The sequence below is a fragment of the Mytilus californianus genome, unplaced genomic scaffold (assembly GCF_021869535.1).
Source record: "Mytilus californianus isolate M0D057914Y unplaced genomic scaffold, xbMytCali1.0.p SCAF_3, whole genome shotgun sequence".
NCBI lineage: Eukaryota > Metazoa > Mollusca > Bivalvia > Mytilida > Mytilidae > Mytilus > Mytilus californianus.
In genome coordinates this window covers 982,758-997,957 of record NW_026262679.1, presented here as the reverse complement: position 1 = coordinate 997,957, position 15,200 = coordinate 982,758, and the positions used below count along the sequence as shown (strand labels likewise).

At 33.7% G+C, this 15,200-nt stretch overlaps 1 long non-coding RNA gene across 1 annotated transcript; it reads left to right on the top strand.

Annotated features, from left to right (window-relative positions):
* The first annotated feature begins 1,022 nt into the window (after positions 1 to 1,022).
* LOC127733800 (uncharacterized) lies at positions 1,023 to 10,552 on the top strand. Its single transcript, XR_007997163.1, has 3 exons — positions 1,023 to 1,150; positions 3,636 to 3,727; positions 10,436 to 10,552. It is a non-coding gene; the product is annotated as an uncharacterized LOC127733800 (long non-coding RNA).
* The last annotated feature ends 4,648 nt before the right edge of the window (positions 10,553 to 15,200 follow it).

Genomic DNA, 15,200 nt, shown 5'->3' with positions numbered 1-15,200 from the left:
TGTGGATAAAAATTTTTATTTATTATTTTTATTTTTCCATATGTCACATATAAATGGACTGAATTTCTTTAAAGTTAACAATATACAGTCTATATGGTACAAGTTTTTAAATCATCAATAACATTTATCAAACTGTTATGGAATTTCAGGATACTTTTAGAGAAGCTTCTTCATAATCAAGAGACACCATTTATAGTAAAATTTAAATTCTTTTAATTTTTTTTCATTTTTCAATAGTTTACTCTCAAATTGATGTAGATGTTCCAGAACTTGTATAGCTTTGTCAAATGTTCATGGAGTTTTAGAAACTTGGACAGAAGTTTTTTTCATTATCAAAAGATAGTACCTGTAGTAAAACTAGTTTTTTTATCCAAATTTTAGTATTTAACTGATGTGAGGACTTACCACATCTTCTTATTTTTATAATTACGTAACAGTCAACGTCACATTCAAGATGAAGGGTTTGTAGAACCTGTTAAAATGTTATTATACTCAAAACTATAACCTCTGCTTTATCTCCCCTCCCATGATATAACATTGGCAATTATAAGACCTCATAATGGTTGTTTTTTTTTATATAAAAAGAAAAGAATACTAAGTAGCATTAAGATAGATTCCCTTGGGAACTATCATATACATGCATTTTGATTGGTTGCACCTATGAAGATTGAAGAAACTTGAACACTTAAAATTAAAGAATTTTTTTGAATCATATTGTTGTATGCTGTTCTTCAAAACAGCACAGTGAAAGTTTTACACATCCCTACATGATATTGATCTTGGCCATGGTAAGTTTATCATTCATAATTTTGTTTTTATTTCCTTATTATTTCCCTCTTTTTAAAATATGTTACCACCTTTAACAAAAGTCAAGCCTTGCAGGTAGAATTAGCCATAAGCAGTTTACAGCTATGCCCAAAGACTGGCATAATCCTTGCATGTTTATTGTTCAGTATTGTGAAAGAAAATGCAAAAACTAAGAAACATATCCTTGAATATGTAAAAATCTGGTATTTTGTTTTAGATTAGAGAAGTAATTGTCTCCAGTTTAACGAAAGTGTCAGTTACAAGTTTAGATGATCTAGATCTAGTGGCAGGAGTGTTGAATTCAGCTACATCAATATCTGATGAATTGACAGATTATACTCAGGTATACCTATATAGGCTCTTCAGACTTCCAGTCCAGATTTCAGATTTTTGACAAATATTGTGACATTTGTCACAGTTTGTGAGTCTTGACCATATTTTCATGGATTGTTGATAATGTTAAAGGAGTAGGTTCGATAAGGCCTTAAATAGCCGCCCCTATTTCTAACTTAAATTTAAAATTAGGATTAATTGACCAATATAACAATGAATCATAGCTAATACAATGAATAGATAGAAAATATGTCTTTTTTTCGAAAATTTACGTACTTGCGTTCTATTCATGACTTCACAAATAGCACTCATTTTGATTTTCCACGAATTTTCAATGAAAACTTGTAAATTTCCATTTATTCCTTGGACAGGAAACATAGCGCAGCCGCTGACAAAGAAAATCCTTTTCACATAATCTTTTTTATGACTTAAATATTTAGTTTGTCGACGCCTGAGCTCTATGTTTCCTACGCCTTATTTTGGTTGAAATCAGTACATTTTGTCAAAATTCGCAAAGATCTCTTTTTTGACCTATTTGGGATGTAAAAACGCTCCAAAATAAAAATTTGACACGAATAGTTCTATTTAACATCCTCACATGTCTTTTCATCAGCTTTAAACATTTTTTTATCCTGAAACATTGAACTTGATAATCGGGCCATTTATGGCCCTTACCGAACTTGCTCCATTATTGCTGTAGTATTAACATCACATTATATCATAATCAGTAAAACAGGTAAGATATTTCAGCATACAACTCTTGTTATTATATGAATATCTTATTTCAAAGTTGACAGTTGTTGTGGTGTATTTGAAAATCACAAAATTGATCAGCAAGAAAAGATCTACAAATGAATATTATTTTATCTAGTTTAGGCATGAAACATTGCCAAAATCATTAGTCAATTCCTTATTGGAGAAATTGCCCTTCAATGAAAAATTTTACCCATCTTTTTCTGGAAAATATAACAAGCGAGAATATTGAAAAGCAAAAATGTTTGCAAAATCAGATCTACAAATAAGTTAAAGTAAGAAAAATTATCAGATGCCTACTTATATGAGTTATTGCCCTTAAATGACAATGTTTACCCATTTTTAGTTGTTGGCTATAATCTTGTAAGCTATTATGGGTAGAGAGAAACTTTATATATAAAATATGTCTATACATTGTCTCAAAATAAAAATAGATAATTGTGCAAGGCTTAGAAACAGATAAATGCTAGACAATATAGAATTAGGGCCCTGACGAATGGCGGATGCCCTATAGTGATCAGTCTCTCCGTCCGTCCATCCTTAACAATTGTGTCCGCTCTATATATAGAGAACCGTTATGATTTCAAAGTTTATACTTGACATGTATATTAACCAACACCAGAGGGTGTGTCATAATGTATGTACAACTTCCTAGGTCAAAGGTCAAGGTCAAAAACTTTGGTTTTAGTTGACAACCCCATGTCCTATGGTAACGATCGTGTCCGCTCTATATCTTGAGAACCGTTATGATTTCAAAGTTTATACTTGACATGTATATTCACCAACACCAGAGGGTGTGTTATAATGTATGTACAACTTCTTAGGTCAAAGGTCAAGGTCAAAAACTTTGGTTTTAGTTGACAACCCCATGTCCTATGGTAACGATCGTGTCCGCTCTATATCTTGAGAACCGTTATGATTTCAAAGTTTATACTTGACATGTATATAAACCAACACCAGAGGATGTGTCATAATTTATGTATAACTTCCTAGGTCAAAGGTCAAGGTCATAAACTTTGGTTTCAGTTGACAACCCCATGTCCAATGATAAAGATACAAATTTTTGACCACACATTATTCACAGCAGGGCCCACAGAGATGGCTCCCATCTCAATGATATCTAGTTGTTATGTTATGCTGCAACTCTTACAACTGTTCAAAATAAAATACTTTGGGTAAAAACTATCAATTTTGAATTTGTTCCAATAGATAAAACTTTATGGAAACACACAATCAATGTCACAAACAAGGCATTATAATGTCACTGACTATATCACAAATGAATATACAGTCAATACAATTTTAAAACGTAAATAGCATTGTTGCAGTTTGAACAACAAAAAGTGATCAGCTAGACAAAATCTGCAATGTCAAAATGCTACGATATGGGATTTAACAAAGAACTGAGCAAGATGATACAGATAGTGGGGCAACTGATAAATAGATTCATAACATCTCTCTAGATCAGGTTTAATTATTGTCATATCTAGTTTAGATATGGAATTTTATGGCAGTGGGTAAATGGATCCTTTGCAACCTAGAACATTACCTTTTAAAAAAATAACAGTTTGTGAACATCAAATTCTTTTTTGTTGGAACTTCTTTTTTTATCATACCACTTTAACTGAATACGTTAGAAAAGGTGAGACTTGTTTTTTTTTTTTTTTTTTTTTCTTTAAATAAGACTTAATTGAAAATCTTTCCTGTGTCTGTGGATTAGATTTATTTTGTCTTCCTTTTAGGATACAGCTTTAGATATGTACTCCAGTTTGACAGGTGTGTTATCCAATCAGATTAACAGCACAGCTACAAATAAAGGAAAAGAATCTGTTGGGTGAGACTTTAATGAATGAAACAAGACAATAGCCTAAGGTTCATTTTCTCCCCTGTCCTTACCCACTTCAGACAAAACCTTAATGAATGAAACAAGACAATAGCCTAAGGTTCATTTTATCCCCTGTCCTAAAACTTTAGAGGACTTATGAGCTTTTGCTATCACTAAGCATCTGTCATCTAACATAACTTTTCAAAGGCAATCTCATCTGAAACTACTGAACCAATTTCAACCACACTTTGGGTAAATGATCCTTTGGGTATTTAGTTTAATGTTGTTTTTAGGCAGTTAAGCTGCCTTATGCTACCACCCTAGATTTGTGTTCTTCCCACTAAATGGTGTAAAAAGTGCTATTGTTATTATCTAGCTGGCTAATATGTTATTAATAACTAATTGGGCACTTTTTTCATACTTTCAATTCTGGAATACAAAAAGTATGACCAGAAAAACCTTAAATGATCGTCGAACTACACAAAACTTTTGAAGTTGCACATAGGAAGCAGTGCTCAATAGAAATCCGTACGCAGTTTATCATCCCATGTGCTTTTGGCTAAGATGTCAAAGAACAATTGTATGAAATATTTCATCGCCGAAAACTCTAATTACAAGTCGTTTACATTTCCCAAATGCCTTATTGTTCATGTACACCAAATCTCTATGATAGAGGAAATAAAGTTATATGTAGTAGTCCACGTTGGCGGTAATTTTAACTTACACGAAACTACAATGTAAGGCAAGTATTCTGATGTTTTAAAGTAAGTTTTGTTAATAATGATGTTCTTTTCGTTTAAGAAGATTGTGATTATTTTATTCATTTCAATTAAATGTATGCACATTTAAATTCCTTTCTTTTATTACATGTATATTATCCCGTTTATCACTGACCTTGGCAGGTGTTGATGTTTTTATGAAGTTGTTTTTATGAACAAAAAGATCCGACAATCGACGTTGATGGGATGTTTTAAGAAATGTGGAAAACTCGTCCCCTACACAAGTCGGACCAAGTTCACTTGGACTGTCTTAGAAGACAACTAGGACCGCTTGTCAGATTTACTTAGGGTTTCATAAAATGTTAGACTAACATGTCTAGCGGAGTTATCAATCTTTCGTTTGTGCATTGGGGTCTATTTAGGGGTATTTTGAGGGGCTTAAATAAGGGAGGGGTTTACCAAAGAACCCTATAATGGGATTTTATTTTTTTCGATTTTCAAATGACTATTACTTGAAAACAGTAAGTGATAGACACACACGCGATCTTCAGTAATGATAACAGGACAATAGAACAAATCAAATAAAATATAGAGTGAGTCCCCGGGGGTCTTACCACCCCCTTCAATTTGAAAATGTGTTTTTATCTTGTAAACAGTCGCGATCCCCACCCCTAAACCATATATATATTTATATGGGACAATAAAACAAATCAAATGAAAATGATTTGGGGGAGTCCCAAGTGTCACTCCTACCCCTTCTGTTTGAGAACTTGTAAATGGTCGAGATCCCCACCCCTAAACCATATATATTCATGTATGGGACAATATAACAAATCAAATGAAATATAGGGGGAGTCCCTGGGGGTCAACCCCACCCCTTCTGTTAAGAACTTGTTAACGGTTGAGATCCCCACCCCTAAATCATACATAGTCTTGTATGGTACAATAAATCAAATAAAATGAAATATAGGGGGAATTTACAGGGGTCAACCCCATCCCCTCCTGTTTGAGAACTTGTTAACGGTCGAAATCCACACCCCTAAACCATACATTTTTTGTATGGAACAATAAAACAAATCAAATCAAATATAGGGGAGACCCTGGGGGTCACGCCATCCCCTCCTGTTTGTGAACTTGTAAACGATTGAGATCCCCACCCCTACACCATATATATTCATGTATGGGACAATAAATAAGATAAAATATAGGGGATTAGTCCATGGGGGTCACCCCACCCCTCTTCTTTTTGAAAATTTGCAAATGGTCGAGATCCCCACCCGGAAACCATGTATATTCTTGTATGGGACATGAAAAACAAATCAAATGAAATAAAGGGAGAGTCCCCTGGGGATCAACCCCCACCTTTTGAGAACTTGAAAAAGGTTGAGATCCCCACCCCTGAACCATATATATAATATTCCTGTTCGTCAACTCAAGAATTTTTGAATGACATACAGGGTCAATCTCCTAGGCATCACATATGCATAACACTTTACTTGACGAAACCAATTTGTACTGGACTCGGCCCAATTAGGCGACGAATTATAGGAGCTTTGTTTTGGAGACTTCGTAACAGTATCCTGTTACAATTTTTTTTGTTTATTATAGGATTTAATTGATGCCAGAAATAAGTCTAGATTGAATTTACTTTAATTATTTTTTGAGTTATGTCTGGGCCTATAAAAATTTTCATTTAAGGCTCATCTTGAAGGAAACATGTTTAAGATAATTTAAAAATAACCTTTGAAAATGGTAGGATTGGATAGCGGAAACATTAAGGTACAAACATTTTTTTAACTTGAAATAGCTGAGATAAAAAATAAAACCAATTCTTCTACAGTATTAATCTTAACTTAAGCTTCTGCCACATTTGCCTTGGGGTTTTTGTCGAGCCTGCGACTTTTGTCGCAGAAAGCTCGACATAGGGATAGTGATCCGGCGGCGGCGGCAGCGGCGGCGGCGTTAGCTAACTTCTTAAAAGCTTTATATTTTAGAAGGTGTATATGGATGCCTCATGTTACGAAGTTTCCGTCAGTCACATGTCCAATGTCCTTGACCTCATTTTCATGGTTCAGTGACTACTTGAAAAAAAAGTTAAGATTTTTTGTAATGTTAGATTCTCTCTTATTATAAGTAATAGGATAACTATATTTGGTATGTGCGTACCTTGCAATGTCCTCATGCCCGTCAGACAGTTTTCACTTGACCTCGACCTCATTTCATTGATCAGTGAACAAGGTTAAGTTTTGGTGGTCAAGTCCATATCTCAGATACTATAAGCAATAGGTCTAGTATATTCGGTGTATGGAAGGACTGTAAGGTGTACATGTCCAACTGGCAGGTGTCATCTGACCTTGACCTCATTTTCATGGTTCAGTGGTTATAGTTAAGTTGTTGTGTTTTGGTCTGTTTTTCTTATACTGTATGCCATAGGTCTGCTATATTTGGTGTATGGAATGATTGAAAGGTGTACATGTCTAGGGGGCAGGTGTCATCTGACCTTGACCTCATTTTCATGGTTCAGTGGTCAAAGTTAAGTTTTTGAGTTTTGGTCTTTTTTTCTAATACTATGTGCAATAGTTCAACTATATTTGGTATGTGCGTACCTTGCAAGGTCCTCATGCCGGCAGACAGTTTTCACTTGACCTCGACCTCATTTCATGGATCAATGAACAAGGTTAAGTTTTGGTGGTCAAGTCCATATCTCAGATACTATAAGCAATAGGTCTAGTATATTTGGTGTATGGAAGGACTGTAAGGTGTACATGTCCATCTGGCAGGTGTCATCTGACCTTGACCTCATTTTCATGGTTCAGTGGTTATAGTTAAGTTTTTGTGTTTTGGTCTGTTTTTCTTATACTGTATGCCATAGGTCTGCTATATTTGGTGTATGGAATGATTGTAAGTTGTACATGTCTAGCGGGCAGGTGTCATCTGACCTTGACCTCATTTTCATGGTTCAGTGGTCAAAGTTAAGTTTTTGAGTTTTGGTCTTTTTTTCTAATACTATGTGCAATAGTTCAACTATATTTGGTATGTGCGTACCTTGCAAGGTCCTCATGCCCGTCAGACAGTTTTCACTTGACCTCGACCTCATTTCATGGATCAATGAACAAGGTTAAGTTTTGGTGGTCAAGTCCATATCTCAGATACTATAAGCAATAGGTCTAGTATATTTGGTGTATGGAAGGACTGTAAGGTGTACATGTCCAACTGGCAGGTGTCATCTGACCTTGACCTCATTTTCATGGTTCAGTGGTTATAGTTAAGTTTTTGTGTTTTGGTCTGTTTTTCTTATACTATATGCAATAGTTCAACTATATTTGGTGTATGGAAATATTTTATGATCTATTTGGCAGTCATGCAGGTTTTATTCGACCTTGACCTCATTTTCAAGGTTCATTGCTCAGTGTTAAGTTTTTGTGTTTTGGTCTGTTTTTCTTAAACTATAAGCAATAGGTCAACTCTATTTGTTGTATGGAAGAATTGTTAGCTGTACATGCCTGCCTAGCATGGTTCATCTGACCTTGACCTCATTTTCATGGTTCATTGGTCAGTGTTTAGTTTACTTGGTTAATGTTAAGTTTATGTGACAGTTGTAATAAAGCTTTATATTTAGGACTATCAACATAATATCAATGATTAGTAAAGAAGGCGAGACATTTCAGCGTGTGCACTCTTGTTTAATTAACAGCCTATAGCGCCCTTGGTGCTTTGATTTATTCCTGTCTGTCAACAAACATAGCCTCTGTGGCTGAAAATAGAACATAATGGTGAAAAATTATTAATTATCTTATATCTTGAATACTATATTAGAACATCTGACAAGGGCAAAAATGTCCAGAGTGTCAAGATCTACATGCTTTCTATTTTCACCAAAATTATCAGATGACTTTTTGAAGAGTGTTGCCCTTAAGGTCAAGTTACAGTAAATGGGCTTTATCACAGATTTTGTTAATATTTGCATACAACTTTGACTTTTTGAACTTTAGCTAAAAAAAATATATATTGTTGGTACATAAATTTCAGTTTTAATGATGTAAAAGAATAATAGGGTCACCGACTTCGTTTAATGGTATCCATCATTCAAAGTGATGTTCTAGGTGAAAAAATACCACTAAATGTCAAAATCAGCATAATGTCATTGCATTGAATGATGTAAAATGTCGATTTTTTTACATTTTTTACTACCAACTAAGTAACAGATTGGTTAATACACCAAAAACAAAGTCAGTGACCATTTGATTATGTTATACATTTACTATTAAAACAGAAATTTATGTATCAACATCATATAGTTTTTAAGAAAAATCTATGGAGATTTGATGATTTTACATTGTTTTAAGACAAATTTCAGAATGTTTTTTGCCAATTTTATGTACTTTCTATACAAATGTTCAAATATTTTGTAAGGATTCAATTAGTCATATTTCAGTAAATAAAAGAGATAAATGCATTATAATTTCTTTTTTCAGTTATAGTTCAACAAGCCAAAGTTTTATGCATAATTTTACCAACTCTTTGACATATCCCATTAACTGTTCCCTGACCTTAAATGCCTATTTTTTGCTTATTCTCATGTTTTTGCTTATTATCTCAAAAACTGTAGTAGATGGTTAGAAACTATAAATAGCAAACATAATCAGTAGTACAAGAAGCAAATATGGATGACGATTTGTTTAATTTTTATGTTTGGCCAATTATCTCTATGAATGTACTAGATAGACAGCCACACAATATCTACAAAAATGCCAATACGACCAACCATCTTTTGACTCCTTAAGGAATTATTGCCCTTGATTGATCATTTTTGTCCATATTTATGCATTTTGGGCAAATCGATAGTAGATAATGAGAAATTGTAAACAAGAAAAATGATGAGCAATAATAGGTCAACAAAATAGATATTATATTCTAATTTATTGCTGTAATGCTTCTATTGTTTGATTTGATATGATGGATGTTTTCATATTTTAAAGAGTTACAAATCAAGTTTGGAAGATTGATTTTGACTACATCATCCTTACTGTTAACATCTTATTAAAGGAAGCGATTTGCCAAATAGATCCATTAGATAAAATTTAGTATTCTATACTTTAATTACTACTTAATTGAAAATTGTAATGACTGCATACAATGCTGTTAATCTTCAGCAACCAACTCAACAGCATGATTATAAATAGTGTAATATCTATATCTGTTGTGAAGGATATTATTAACAAAAATTAAAATGTTTAATTTTATTTATTGAGATGTTTCTTCTGTTACATTTTTTCATAATTAAAAGTATGACAGCTTCAGAAATCATGAAAAAGATTAAGTTCATGTATTTTTATTATTATTATATCCCTACAAAGCTTGTGGGAGGGAGGGGTATTTAGGAATCACTTGCTTATCTGTTTCTGTCCAGTTTTGTGTCCAGCTCATGACGTTAATACTATTGAACTTAAGTTGATTTAACTTGGTATGCAGATGCATCATGGGCTGGGGGTTGGGTGTCTTATACCAAAGCCAGGTCACTCTGACCTTGACTTTAACATTTGACCCCTATTAAAGTGACCTTTCACCACTATGATAGTAAAACATTGTCTAATTTGTTTTCAGTGCATAACTTTTGTATCTTTCTACTTAGATTGACAAAAATTCCTGAGTTAGTATAATTCTGTCAGATTGAGATGTCAGTAACCATGTGTCAACCTAACATAGAGGCAATGCTTATATAAAATGAATGGCTGGAAGCCAAAGAACTCAAAATGTTATTGTCTCATTACTGAATTTCACAGCAGCAACTAAAATGCATGTACAGGGTATTAGTCCAGCTATGTGGACAGCTCTAGTTTGAATAGTTAAATTTTCATGTGTTTCTCATTGTTTTGTGATGATGAAACCCAAATAATGTACACATAAATGTTGATGAAAGTCCAGTTTACTTTATATATAATGTACACATAAATGTTGATGAAAGTCCAGTTTACTTTATATTGGTGTATGATTTCAGCCTATTATTGGATGGGTTGTCATTCATGTTGGATGCAAATACAAATAAAGGTACAGAAGAAATGGAGATCACTACAAATCATACTCATGTTAATACTACAAAGGTGTCAAAGGTAAAATCTGGTCGAACATAACTGACCTTTGCAACATAATATACCACTGATAAAATTACTAAGATTTTAACTTGTATTGTCGGCCAAACTTAATAGCTACCATTACAAGGCCTATTTGTTTGCTGATATTGCCCTACCCATGATTTTCTATGCAACTAAAAAAAAAAAACGTTTCATATAAAAAGTTAACTAAATTTTCTGAATTTTATCACACCCACTTCAATACTGTTTCCCCAAAAGTGTAAGTGTTGGGAAGAAAGGAATTGGTTAGTCTTATTTGCAACAGTCTGACTAATTTGATTTATGAAAGAGGAATACACATTGTATACTGTATGTCCACTGATGGAAGCAAATGTTCTCAAACAATATATACATAACACATAGCTGAGAGGGTGATAAAGCAGATTGTTACCCGAGAAAACATTGTCAACTGAGGCAAAGCCCTCTTTTCCGGGGGTAACAATCTGCTATATCACCCTCTCAGATATGTATCATTTAATTTATTACGGTATACTGAATGTTCTGTTCTTACTGTCTTTTAAATTTCAAATTCAAAGCAATAAACTATGACGTCTTGTACATAAAAAAAACATCCTTATTTAATCAAGGGCATACTGGAGTAAGCGTCTCCATGAAGGATAACAGAGTATTTGCCATGGGATCCAGTAAATATCTCCTTCATATTTTTAACCAATCAAAATCTGGCTTTTTGACATGAAGTATTTTTTTGACCAAAACTCTGTGCATCAATAATTTTCCTGGTAAAACTAAGGAATGCATATTAAAATGTTCTAGCTACAGGACCAGTACAAATATGATTCTGAAACAACATGGAGATCATCACACAAGTGTAAGTAGATAAAACAGACACTCCATTAAACAAGGCATCAACATTAGTTCCATCAAGATGTTTTTTATCCAGATACTAAAAAACAAACTATTACCAAATGATGTTAATAAAGAATTTATCATTGTAATATGAGACATCCACTGTTTATAGAATTTCAAATGTATGCCTTTGCCTAAAATAGAAAGTGTCTCAAACTTATATCAAATAATGCTGACAAAATCCATGCACAGCTAGAAACAAACAAAAAATGTATCTGAAAGGCCAATTATTGCTAGATTGATTAATTGTTGGTTGCTTAATGTTCAGTGGCAAATATTTCATGCATGTTCAGGACGAAAACAAATTAACAAAAAATACAAAAGGTAGGTCCTGTAATAGAGGCTGTCTAGGATGAAGGGTTGGGAAATTTGGACTGCCACAGGAAAATGAGGGTATATTTGATAGGGACAGAAATTTAGCCTTGGAACAGGCCACCTACGGACCCCTCAAAGAGTTGTTGCAAGGCTTCTTAAGGTGCAAAGACTGGCACTCTCTTTACACAAGGCATCAGATTTAACGTCCCTATTCTGACCAGACATGGCTGCAAACTTATACATCCTGCACAGCCAAACGGACGCCCCACTTTGGCGTTTTAAAAGGGTTTAACTGCCGGTCAGAGGGAGACCAATGATGGCCATATTTCTATTCCCCAGTCACCATTTGGGGTGAATCATGACCTGAGATTTACAAGTTACATGGCTGGTGTTAATTAACTTGTCTGGCAATTCCTTCAGCTTGATTACAGAATCCTCACCAACAAAAATATAAAAACAGACAACCACTGATAAGAAATTCCCGACTTGGGGGGCAGACACACACCACTGACGAGATTCCCTACTTTGGGGCAGACAAAGACCACCAACAAGATTCCTGACTTGCGGGTAGACACAGACCACTGACAAGATTCCAGACTTGAGGGCAGACACAGGTATTTAAATTGCTTCCTATTTAATTTTTTCAGGTAAAGAAATCCGGTAAAAAGATTTTAACATTGGTAGATTCTATAGCAGATGCTGCCCTTGCTATTGCCCAGCCTGCTGCAGAACCTATTGTGTTTGTTACCAGTAATATGAATATTGCTGTGATGAAAAAGTCACCTGCCAACACTGTAGGTCAGAATCTTGCCAACTCTAGGTCATCTAGTAGCAAGAAAACTACAGGACAATTCCTACTACCTAGTGATTCTCATTTCAGTGGTCTCTTAAACAGTCTGCAAGGTGACATTAGTCTACAGGTAAAGGGACAATAGAATTAAAAGTTGTCTAAAGTATTAAACGGATCCAGGTAATAATTATCAAATTGAGCTAATTAATGGGTGTAGTAAATTTGCACGGATTTGGGGATTAAAGGACATTACATTTGCTCAAATTTTTTTTACATTTGTGTGATTTTTATACGACCACAAAAAATTTGCGTTCATATAATGCTATCATGTCGTCGTCATCGTCCGAAGACACATTTGGTTTCCAGACAATAACTTTAGTTTAAGTGAATTGATCTCTTTGAAATTTTACCAGAAGGTTCAATACCACAAAAGGAAGGTTGGGATTGATTTTGGGGGTTATGGTACCAACAGTTTAGGAATTAGGGGCCAAAAACAAGCATTTCTGTAGTTTCCAGACAATAACTTGTGTGTGTGTGTGTGTGTATGGAACTCTCTGAAATTGTACCACAAGGTTCCATATCACAAAGGGAAGGCTGGGATTGAGTTTGCGGGTAAAACGTTCAGGAATTAGGGGCCAAAAACAAGCATTTTTCTAGTTTCCAGACAATAACTTGTGTTTAAGTGTATGGATCTCTTTGAAATTATACTACAAGGTTCCATACCACAAAGGGAAGGCTAGGATCGAGTTTGGGGGTAATTGCCCCAAACGTTTAGAAATTAGGAGGCAATAAAGGGGCCAAAAACAAGCATTTTCCTAGTTTCCAGACAATAACTTGTGTTAAAGTTTAATGGAACTCTCTGAAATTGTACGTTTTTCCTGAAAGGAAATAATCCTCAAAATTTCAAAAAAAAAATTGGGGGGGGGGGGGGGGGGTTCAAAAAGTTTTGGGGGGATTTTTTTTTCAAAATTTATTTTGAGGGGTTCATATTTTTTTTTCTTCAAGATTTTTTTTGGGGGGGGGGGATTTTTTTTGTCATAATTTTTTTATTTTTTCCCCAAAAAAAAATTTCCATTTTTACATTGATTATTTCTGATTTATATATAACAAATACTGATATGGCAGGAGATACACACCAAACAGGGTGTGTAAATTATTATATATAACAGATTAACTATGTATTGTGCAACAGCACAGTATTGCGCAATAGCACAGTATTGAGCAATAGCAAGAAATCTTCAATTGAATATAAATACAACTAGTAATTTTTGGGGGCCTTTATAGCTTGCTGTTCGGTGTGAGCCAAGGCTCCGTGTTGAAGACAGTACTTTGACCTATAATGGTTTACTTTTATAAATTTTGACTTGGATAGAGGGTTGTCTCATTGGCACTCATACCACATCTTCTTATATCTAAATCTTTTAACCAATTTCAATGGAATTAATTTTAAGACTTTAATTTTTGGGGGTTCTAACCTTGTATTACTATTTTGGATATTGGGCCCCATTTTTAAATTGGTCTACATTTTATTACCTATAGAATTACCTGTGTATTTACCATCACTACAAACCAGTAAAAGTCTGAAATGGCCTATATCTGTACTCGACTGTACTGATTTTTACTCGACCAGTCTGAATTGGTCTGAATTTTACTCGACATTACTCAACCCCAGTCTTAACCATACTCGACCGTACTGATTTGTACTTGACCCTTATCTTTGCCATTGAAAATAGTCTGAACTATTACTCGACCAGTCTGAAACAGTCTTAACCCATTCTCGACCTGTACTCGACCAATTTTTTCAGTCTAAACCATACTCGACCAAAGGTCTGAACAATACTCGACCAGTCTGAACCATACTTGACCAAAAAACCTATACATTTTTTATTTAGCTGTTAAAATTAATTTCTTTTTTATAAAATAAAGATATATATAAAAACATATTTTTACATCCTTACATGATTCTCAGATTTATCAAATAGAGATAGTTAAATTAAATTATCTTATATAATAATTTAATTATATTAATTTTAAAGTTTTAGAGTTTTGTAAAAAAAAAGATTTTCTTTTAACTAAAAACCACACCTTTACTGAGGGTAATAAAACCTTATCAAGGTGCTTCTTGTTTGGCATGTGTTATTTTTTTTTTTTAAACTTAATTTTCCTAAATTCCTAAAGAAAAACTAAATAGGTTTCATGGTTACATACAATAGTTATATAATTATCTTTTTAATGAGGTAACCTCAGACAAAAAAATCACTGAAATTGTTTAACCTTATATTAGAAATATATCTATTCTTATTATAATTTGGGATATATTTTATATAATATATATCAATAAACTGCTTCGCTGAGTGCAGCTGGATACGCCCGAAGAGGTCTAACCCTGAACAGTTGGGGTAAAAATGGACACAATATTCAAGCTTGATACAGGTCTGAATTTGGATTGTAATTAAATATTTGACATACATCTATTATAGGTTTCTGAATAAATGTAGTCAAAGAACTTGAAGTTGGTTATATGAATTGAATTTATATTCAATTAAAGATTTCTTGCTGTTGTGCAATACACTGTGCTGTTGCGCAATACTTAGTAAATCTGTTGTCAGACTATAAACAAATAAAAATTATAAAATTCTAAAGGGAGCTTACATCAATAG